The sequence below is a fragment of the Spinacia oleracea genome, chromosome 2 (assembly GCF_020520425.1).
Source record: "Spinacia oleracea cultivar Varoflay chromosome 2, BTI_SOV_V1, whole genome shotgun sequence".
NCBI classification, from domain to species: domain Eukaryota; kingdom Viridiplantae; phylum Streptophyta; class Magnoliopsida; order Caryophyllales; family Amaranthaceae; genus Spinacia; species Spinacia oleracea.
Window position 1 is genome coordinate 32,481,886 of NC_079488.1, and position 8,323 is coordinate 32,490,208.

At 37.3% G+C, this 8,323-nt stretch overlaps 1 pseudogene; it reads right to left on the reverse strand.

The window, feature by feature from the left end:
- Positions 1–4,540: 4,540 nt before the first annotated feature.
- On the reverse strand, positions 4,541–6,169 carry LOC110774795 (E3 ubiquitin-protein ligase AIRP2-like; annotated as a pseudogene).
- Between the last annotated feature and the right edge of the window lie 2,154 nt (positions 6,170–8,323).

The window sequence follows — 8,323 nt, forward strand, 5'->3', positions numbered from 1 at the left end:
GTGCTACGCGGGCTGCTGCTCGCACGCGCATGGGCAGCCCTTGTGGCTGCCGTGTGTGTGTGAGTTTGTGCTCATGCGTGATTCCTGAATCTACAAGAGTCAGTGTATGATTAAATTTCTATTCCTAATTGGATAAATTAATTAAATAGAATTCATGTAGGATTCTAATTCCAATTAATTCGTATCCTACTAGGATTACGATTCCTTTTCCATAACTCTATAAATAAAGGCCTAGGGGTCATAATTTATACATGAGTTTCAAAGTATTCAAAAGTGAGTTTTTTGAGAGAAAATTAAAACACACATCTTGCTCAAAAGTGCCGAAATTTTCTAGTACCTTAAGGGCGATTCTAGTTGGTCAATCTTAAGGCGGATCCGGACGTACTGTGGACTATCTACGGAGGGACGACACTTGGAGTCCTAAAAGACTTGTTCTTGTTCGGTTCGGGCGCAGCTAGGGAGGGCACGCAACAAAGAGTATGCATCTAAATTATGCTATATGATTATGTGTAAATAATATGTTGTCCTGGGTTAATGGTTGTTTCCGCATGATCTATGTAGTGTCATATGTATCATAACCTAACATGTTTGATATGAGGTCTATTTATAGTTTTTCTCTCCCATGTGGGCTAGGTTAAGGTAATTTTGAGTTTGGCTTGTTACCGGGCTCATTTAAGTTTACTCCCATGTGGGCTAGGTTAACGGCTGGGCTTTAATTAAATTAAGTTCGTTTTTGAAATACGACCCAACAAATCCCGATTAAATAAATTCATTGAATTTATTTAATAAAAAATACGGTTTATTAATAATTAAATTAATCAAAAATAAAAATACATTTAATTCTCATTAAATGGAATTAATTTATAAAACTACTTTATAAATACAACGAAATACTTTATAAATATAATAAAATATGTTTATAATTATAGAAAAATACGAGTTATTACAACATGGCTCATGGTGGTTCTTGCTGGATGCCGAGAAAGCGAAGCTAAAGCAGCATCATCCATGACGGGGGTTGAACCTGTGTCTGAAAGTTCTGTTTCATGGGGGCAGTCAGGCTGAGTTGTCGGTGCCCTTCTGAACGGTCTGGGATCAGGACGAGCAGGTACCAAAATGCGGCGTGGGGCCATAGGTGGATGTGAGGTCCTTGTCCACTCAAAGCGTCTGTCCCGCTCGTCATTCCGAGGTTGGTCCTGCCGCCATACATTGGACCTGGTAGCTCCATTAAAGAATGGTATCCCCGTCCCGTGAGACTGGGAGCGGATGGTTCTAATTTCATCTTTGAGAGTGTCCATTTGCGCCTTGAATCCAGCCAAGATGTCTTTTAGCTTGCCAGCTGATACCGGCAAATCTCGGTTTTCTTCCATAATGGTGTCGGCATCTTCCCTTAGGTGTCCACCCGGTGGGGTTGAGTTTTGGTGTAACACCCCGACCTCTAATTCAATTATTAAAGAATAAGTAGCAGCGGAATTAACCTAATTTGGTTGGGACATTACCTGCTGTAATTCCGTCTTGGAAATTACAAGGCAACATCATGCATAAGCCATAAAAACCTCCAATTTAATATAATAATCCTTTATATTCTCTAAATAAAAGTACATAACTTACTAAAAGTCTTTAATTAAACTATTATAACTTTAAGCATAAACTAGGTGAATATTATTAAAGTGAAATTCCTCGCCTCTACTCGTTTCCATCGATCCCCGCAGTACCTAAAATGGAAAACAAAACGGTGAGCCGAAGACTCAGTAACGACTACCCTAGGAACGTAAATTCATTTCAATTCATTTTATTTAATAACACAGGGAGAACAGAATAAGTAAAACATTTAATAAAACATCATATTAAATTCATTCATAAACTTTTAATGAAAACGTCATTCATAAACTTTTAATTAACATGCTAGTTGTCGGCAAGTACGAACCATGAAGGAATTCTCCACTGGGCCTGGGCCCATAAGAGCCTGGGCTCATCATCGTAACATGGGCCTGGGCCCTGAGCCTGGGCTCTTAAATCATGGGAGCCTGGGCTCGTAATCCATTGGTGGACAGGTGTCCGTGGTGCATGCATGACCGATAGATAGGAAGATGGTAGTTTATATACCGCCAGACAAACTATGTCTTTCACTTTCATTTATCATGTTTTATGTAATTTTAACCAAGTATTGGCTTGTGTTTCAGTTGAAACAACACACTACTACAAAAAACCCTTTTGGAGTCGCCTCTTAACCACTTATAGAGTCGCCTCATGGGCGACTCCACAGGGGGCGATTCTATAGGTACCCCCTTTACGTGTCGCCTGTGACCCGACACTGTAGGGCGGTTTATGTGTCGCATTTTATGTTGGAGGGACTCTGTAGAGGAAATCTATGAAGTTGTATGTACTTTTTCAGGTCGCCTACTTCATTTGAGGCGACACATATGGTACTCTATGGTGCCGCCTGTATTTTTAGGCGACGCATATAGTGCTCTATCGTGTCTCCTGTTTCGTTTGAGGCGATGTAAATGGTACTCTATGGTGTCGCCTACTTTGTTTTAGGCGACGCATATAGTACTCTATGGTGTCGCATGTTTACTATGAGGTGATGTATATAGTACTCTATGGTGTCGCCTACTTTGATAGAGGCGACCCATATGTACTCTTTAGAGTCGCCTACTTCGTTTGAGGCGATGCATATGATACTCTATGGTGTCGCCTCATTTGTCCGAGGCGATGCATATTTTAGTTTCCGCTATTGAGTCGCATCTTAATTAGAATTGCTATTTTTTATTTTTTTTAGCGCATATGATGTAGGACTCGAACATACATATATGTGTGGGGCACATTGCTCTACCATTTGAGCTAATAGGCTTCATGAAGAATTAATGGTAATACTACTACTCGGCTGAAAAGAGGGAAAAGTCACTTCAAATGCCGACGTTTTGTATACTGAGTACATCCTTCACATCAAAGAGATCTTTTAGAATTATACCTGAATATTATTATCCTTCACAACAGAAGGATGAATTTCAGACCCAAAGTCATTGGATCTTGGTTATGCCTGTGTTAGAAATTTAGGTTGAACATCTGTCTTAAACACATAAACTCCCATGGATGCAATGTAAGGGTTACTTGATGTATCTTTTTGAGATAATACAAGGATTTGGATGTCCACTTGCTGCCGAAAACCGGACATCAAAATGATTTAGTCTTCATCCTTTTCAGTTGTATAAACAAAGAAAACATAAGCATATAATAGAAATACTTTTTCACGATAGATTCAAGTGATGCCCTTAGGTTTCTGTTGTCTATCTTGGCTGGTATAAGGTGTAAATGAAGCCAAATACAAGCAGGAAACTTATGTAAATATAAGGATAAAGAAAATAAACAACAATGATAGAAGTGTCTTTGTGGAACTGTGGAAGCATACCTCTCACCCACAAGAACACAAGAAACTAATGTGATTCTGCAAGTGATTCAAGCGAAGATAGTTAAGATCTTTATGTGGTGACCAAAATTACATATTTACATTAATTCAAATCAAGAAGAATTTTATCCAATACCTGCATAAGATCCATAGTCCATTTTGTAGAGCTCATCACCAGACAATATCAGGACATTCTCGATATTCTTATTTCTCGCATCCTGTATATATTACAAAAATTCAGCACATACCCTTCTCTCACAGTCCAATACTTTTTATTTTATAGGTTCCCAAGCAGAAGTAAAAGAACTAGAAAATGATCTACCCCTACCTCAAACAGCCATATAAAACCTGTTATTTGAAACCAGTTCTTTCCAGTTTCTCCTTGTGTTTGTGTAGCTGCCAAAACCTATTAATCAAATAAGATTTGACAGAATTCTGTATAAATTTTCTATTCTTATTTTATTAGGCAATCCAAAGTCACATCTCAAGGCGAACTAAGGGTATATTGCACCAGAAGTTTACCTCCACAAATCCATCTCCAAAGTTGATACCGTTTCCATGACAAGTGAGGTATATGTGCGATTTAGGGAAGCAGAATTGAACTGAGTTAATATGAATACTTTGTTTATACCACTATTGATGCAGTTACTCATCGGAATATCAATAAGCTTGTGCATCCTCCAACATTAAACTGTATCATACTTGAATTAATATACCAGGGTCCATAACCGAAATATCTGATTCAAAACTTTATTTGTTGCACAACATTTCTGTACATAACCTATCTTTCTTATGAATTCAAATTTACTTACAGCACGTGTTGTTGTTCTGCTAGTAAGAGGAAATAGTTGAGGGGTAGGACAATCATTCACTATTCCTAAGAAAAATTTAGAGCATCCCTTGGTTTTTAAAGGGTTAGGATTTGAAGGAATTGTGACGTCAGCTATATGCAGCCTGGTAGTTGATTTACACTGAACCATATACATTATTCTACATTTTGACGAAACAACAACAACAAACAACAACAACAAAGCCTTAGTCCCAAAATAAAACAACCTTTGAAAAATATTTACAATTGATGGAATTCGTTTTCATTTAAATCTGTACAAATGTCTTCCTTGTTTAGCATCATTAGATTAAGTACTCATAAAACATTAAAAACAGAGCATCAGGAACATCCTTTGGCAGACTGTGAATATAGAGATACAAACGCAATATCCTGCTCCATAACAGTTTTTGGGTCAACCACATTAGTCCCGTAGGTCAGAACCCAGAGGTCACCTGACTGAACTCTCTTTATACTACCCCGGCAGAATGGACAGTATTCTGACCTCAAATTCCTATAATAGGCAACATTTGAGGATTCCAATTTCTTAGACAATGGCAACATGGAATATTTGTTATCACTTTATTGAAGTTTTTAAAGGCAAAAAAATTATTTTACAAATCCACTTACCAGTCCCGATAGCAGTTGATGCACATTGAATGACAACAATTAGGCAACACCGTCTTGGTGCAAGGCTCCAAGCAGATTCCACAAGCGTCGTCCCTATCAAAATCAATGTCTGAAAGCTGTCTACTCTCCCGAGCAATCTTCCTAACTGCCTACTCTGAACTGTTAGTAACGTTTACAACATAGTCTAGCTCAGATAAATTCCCATGGAGTCACTGAAGATAGGGTAAGATAATAGCTGCAGATAAACATTCAAGGATAGATTATGACTTCTTGCAATGCCTAAATGAAAGTGTCTAGCAGGGCACTAATTTTGAGTCCTAGTGACAAGTAAGAGAAGCAAAATGCTGACAGTTTTACAAGCAACATCCTATATAAAGTAACATGTCTAGGCGTCGAGCACCAGCACTACTCAAGAATATATATGTTTCTCTATCAAACCGCAAAACATTCGGAAAACTTTGGCTATTTACGGAGAAATTGGATTATTGTACTGCCTTTATATAATTAAGTTGTGTTAAATCATCTGGCACTCTGGCAGGGGTGCAGAATGCATAACAGGGAATTGATGTTTACAAACTAATTGTAGATAATTACCGATCAAACTTTCACAAAATAATCTTCTGCGATCTCCTGACCTAATTATACCCTTAACTAATTACGTTCGTAGCCCAAAATAACTTAACAAAAGAACAACAACAAAGTCTGGCAATCAAATTTCCGATGTATTTCATTTTTTAGGAAGTTCAAGTTTCTATAATCACTCAAACAAGTAAGAAAACCACTACTTTTGTGAATCAACATGAGACTTATCATTTAGGTCAATGTCTTTTTAGAACAGGCAAAATTCTGAAAACAATAAAAACATTGCTCTTCCATTCAAAAAACATCTACTACCTCCGTTCCTAAAAGTTCTTTACGCTTTCCGTTTTAGTCCGTTCCTGAAAGTTCTTTACACTTCTACTTTATTCCATTTTTACTCTTATTTGGCCCACCATAACTTACCCACTCACAATACTTTAATATTAGTTTCCACCCACTCACATTGTTGGACAATTTATAGCCACTCATTTTCCATTTGTTACCCCACCATCACATGTTCACCAAAATTCCTTAATTACCGTGCAAATAGTAACCGTAAAGATCATTTAGGAACGGAGGTAGTAAGAATTGTGAAATTTCAGCTCTATCGGAAATAACATGAATTTCAATAATTTCAAATTAATTTAGAAACATCATCATCTTACATCAATCACACCAGCAAAGAAGGTATCATATCCAAACTTTTGGTAAGGTCCTATCAACATTCCTAACTAATTTAAATCCCATCAAATTAAAGTTCCTTATCATGTTTCTTTTTTTCCTGTAATTTGATGATCTATTCTAGATATGACATAGAAGGGCATAAACTGCATGCTGCAAGAGAAAAATAGGAATATCTGCAAGTGTTTTCATTGCCAGAATTGCTTCTTAATTGGGTTTTAGTGTTTTACGTATGAAATCTGTTTCCCCTTTCCAACATACAATACAATAAACTTCCAAAAGTAAAAATAATAAACAGAATTACAAATACTTACTTTTCGAGGATGAATAAAAGAAAAAATTCCAAACTTTAAAATTATTTCAACTTCTGTCCATCTCTAACCAAATACATATCTCACATATATCAGCTCCATACTTATTTCACAAAAATTAATTCATACATACAAAATGCATGACTTTTTAGTTTATTGGTCCTTATTACTCCAATCATGAACATATATATGAGATTATGATATATAATTTTATTTTAAATAAAATGATATTTAAAATAACACAACTTAACCCTTATTTTAATTTCCTTATTTTATCTTATTCAGCAACAAGAATGATGTGCCAGCCATGTACTTTTTAGTAGTTCATTTTCTTCAACAGACATGAGCAATTTATTTCAGAATCAGGATAATCCAAAATGGTAGAGTTTGGTGAAATTATTAAATCAATCACTTTTACCTCATACGGAATAGATAAGAAATCCTTGCTTTCTCCAAAATCTTGCAAGAAATTTCTTGACCAATGATGTCTAGGAGGCACTTCAAAAGAGTACAAAATATGGTGTAATTGACAATAGCTAATCCAGATTAAGCCACCACAATCACACCAAAGTACCAAACCTAGGCTAAAGCTCTGTCTCCTCTATTTAGCTGCTTGACAATCCACATTCAAGCCTCATTGCTGCCAACAGCTCTGGAGAGACAGCAGCTAATGAAGGTATACCAGCTCGTTTATCATGATTCTCCTTATTAGAAGTGTGAGGGGGTCGAAAAAGCACGAGGCTAATGCGTGACCTCGTCCCTCGTGGGTGTGACGATTCTTTTTATTCAATCAAGTGTAATTGGATTTCCTGTGAGTTTATACCCAATTGACTAGTAATATAGGAGTCTCCATTCAGTTTTTAACAACAATGAGAAAAACTGACAAAACCCGGTTATCGTGACATAAAGGGAGTGCAATTATGTTTGACCACGACGGCCGTAGGTTCCCTTGTGATCCCTGGTGTGGGGATCTCTCAACATACACCCGCAAGGTAGAGATTGAGGGTTCGGGGGACTGTAACTACCGAGAGGAGTACTTCGCTCGTCGATAACTCCAGAGGCAAGATATCCTTACTAGCTCAGCATAAATAATTGAAAGGACATGCGTTAACTATTAAACTAATCTGAGTTTGTTTTAGCAATATGCAACATATAATACTAGATCGATCGTGATTATCTGATTTAAATAGTATTAAGGGACCAAGCATGATAATCCAATTTCCAAAAAATATTATATTTGTTAGGCGTGATAGAACAATCAGATTTAGTTAGTTTAAGAGTTCACAAAAAGGACGAAGAAAGCGATTAAATCATCGAAGAGGGACACATTACGACGCACCCTTGAGAGGTGCGTCACGGTTCTCAGAAAACTAACCACTTTGACTTTGCTATTTCTCCTTTTTATTTAACGAATCTCAATTATGGGACAGGATACGTTCTGTTCGATTTATGGATCGATTGCGACAGAACGCGTGAACAATTTCGCAGCGTGAGGCTTAGGCTAAGGGTTGGAGTCAATACTCAGAATATAATTGTGTGTTGTTGTGTCCTTTTCACGTCGAATTTGGGCTGTATTTAGAGGGGAGAGTTCGTGGGAAGATAGAATTGCAGAGTTCTAATGCGCAAAGAATTAGGAAAAAAACACGTACCCAGGTATTTTCAGCGCCCAGGCCTGGGCGCCGAAGATTTCGGCGCCCAGAGCCAGGCGTTGAAAATAGGGTCTGGGCTGTTTTCTTATTCAGATTCGGATTCCTGAAATCCCTAGAGTTTGAGACTTAATCGAGTCTTTTAGTGCGTATCAATTTCATGACGGAATGCGTCTGGGCCCGTTACGAACTCTAGGCTCGTTAGGATTTTAATTAATACGTAACTCTTATCTCATTTAGG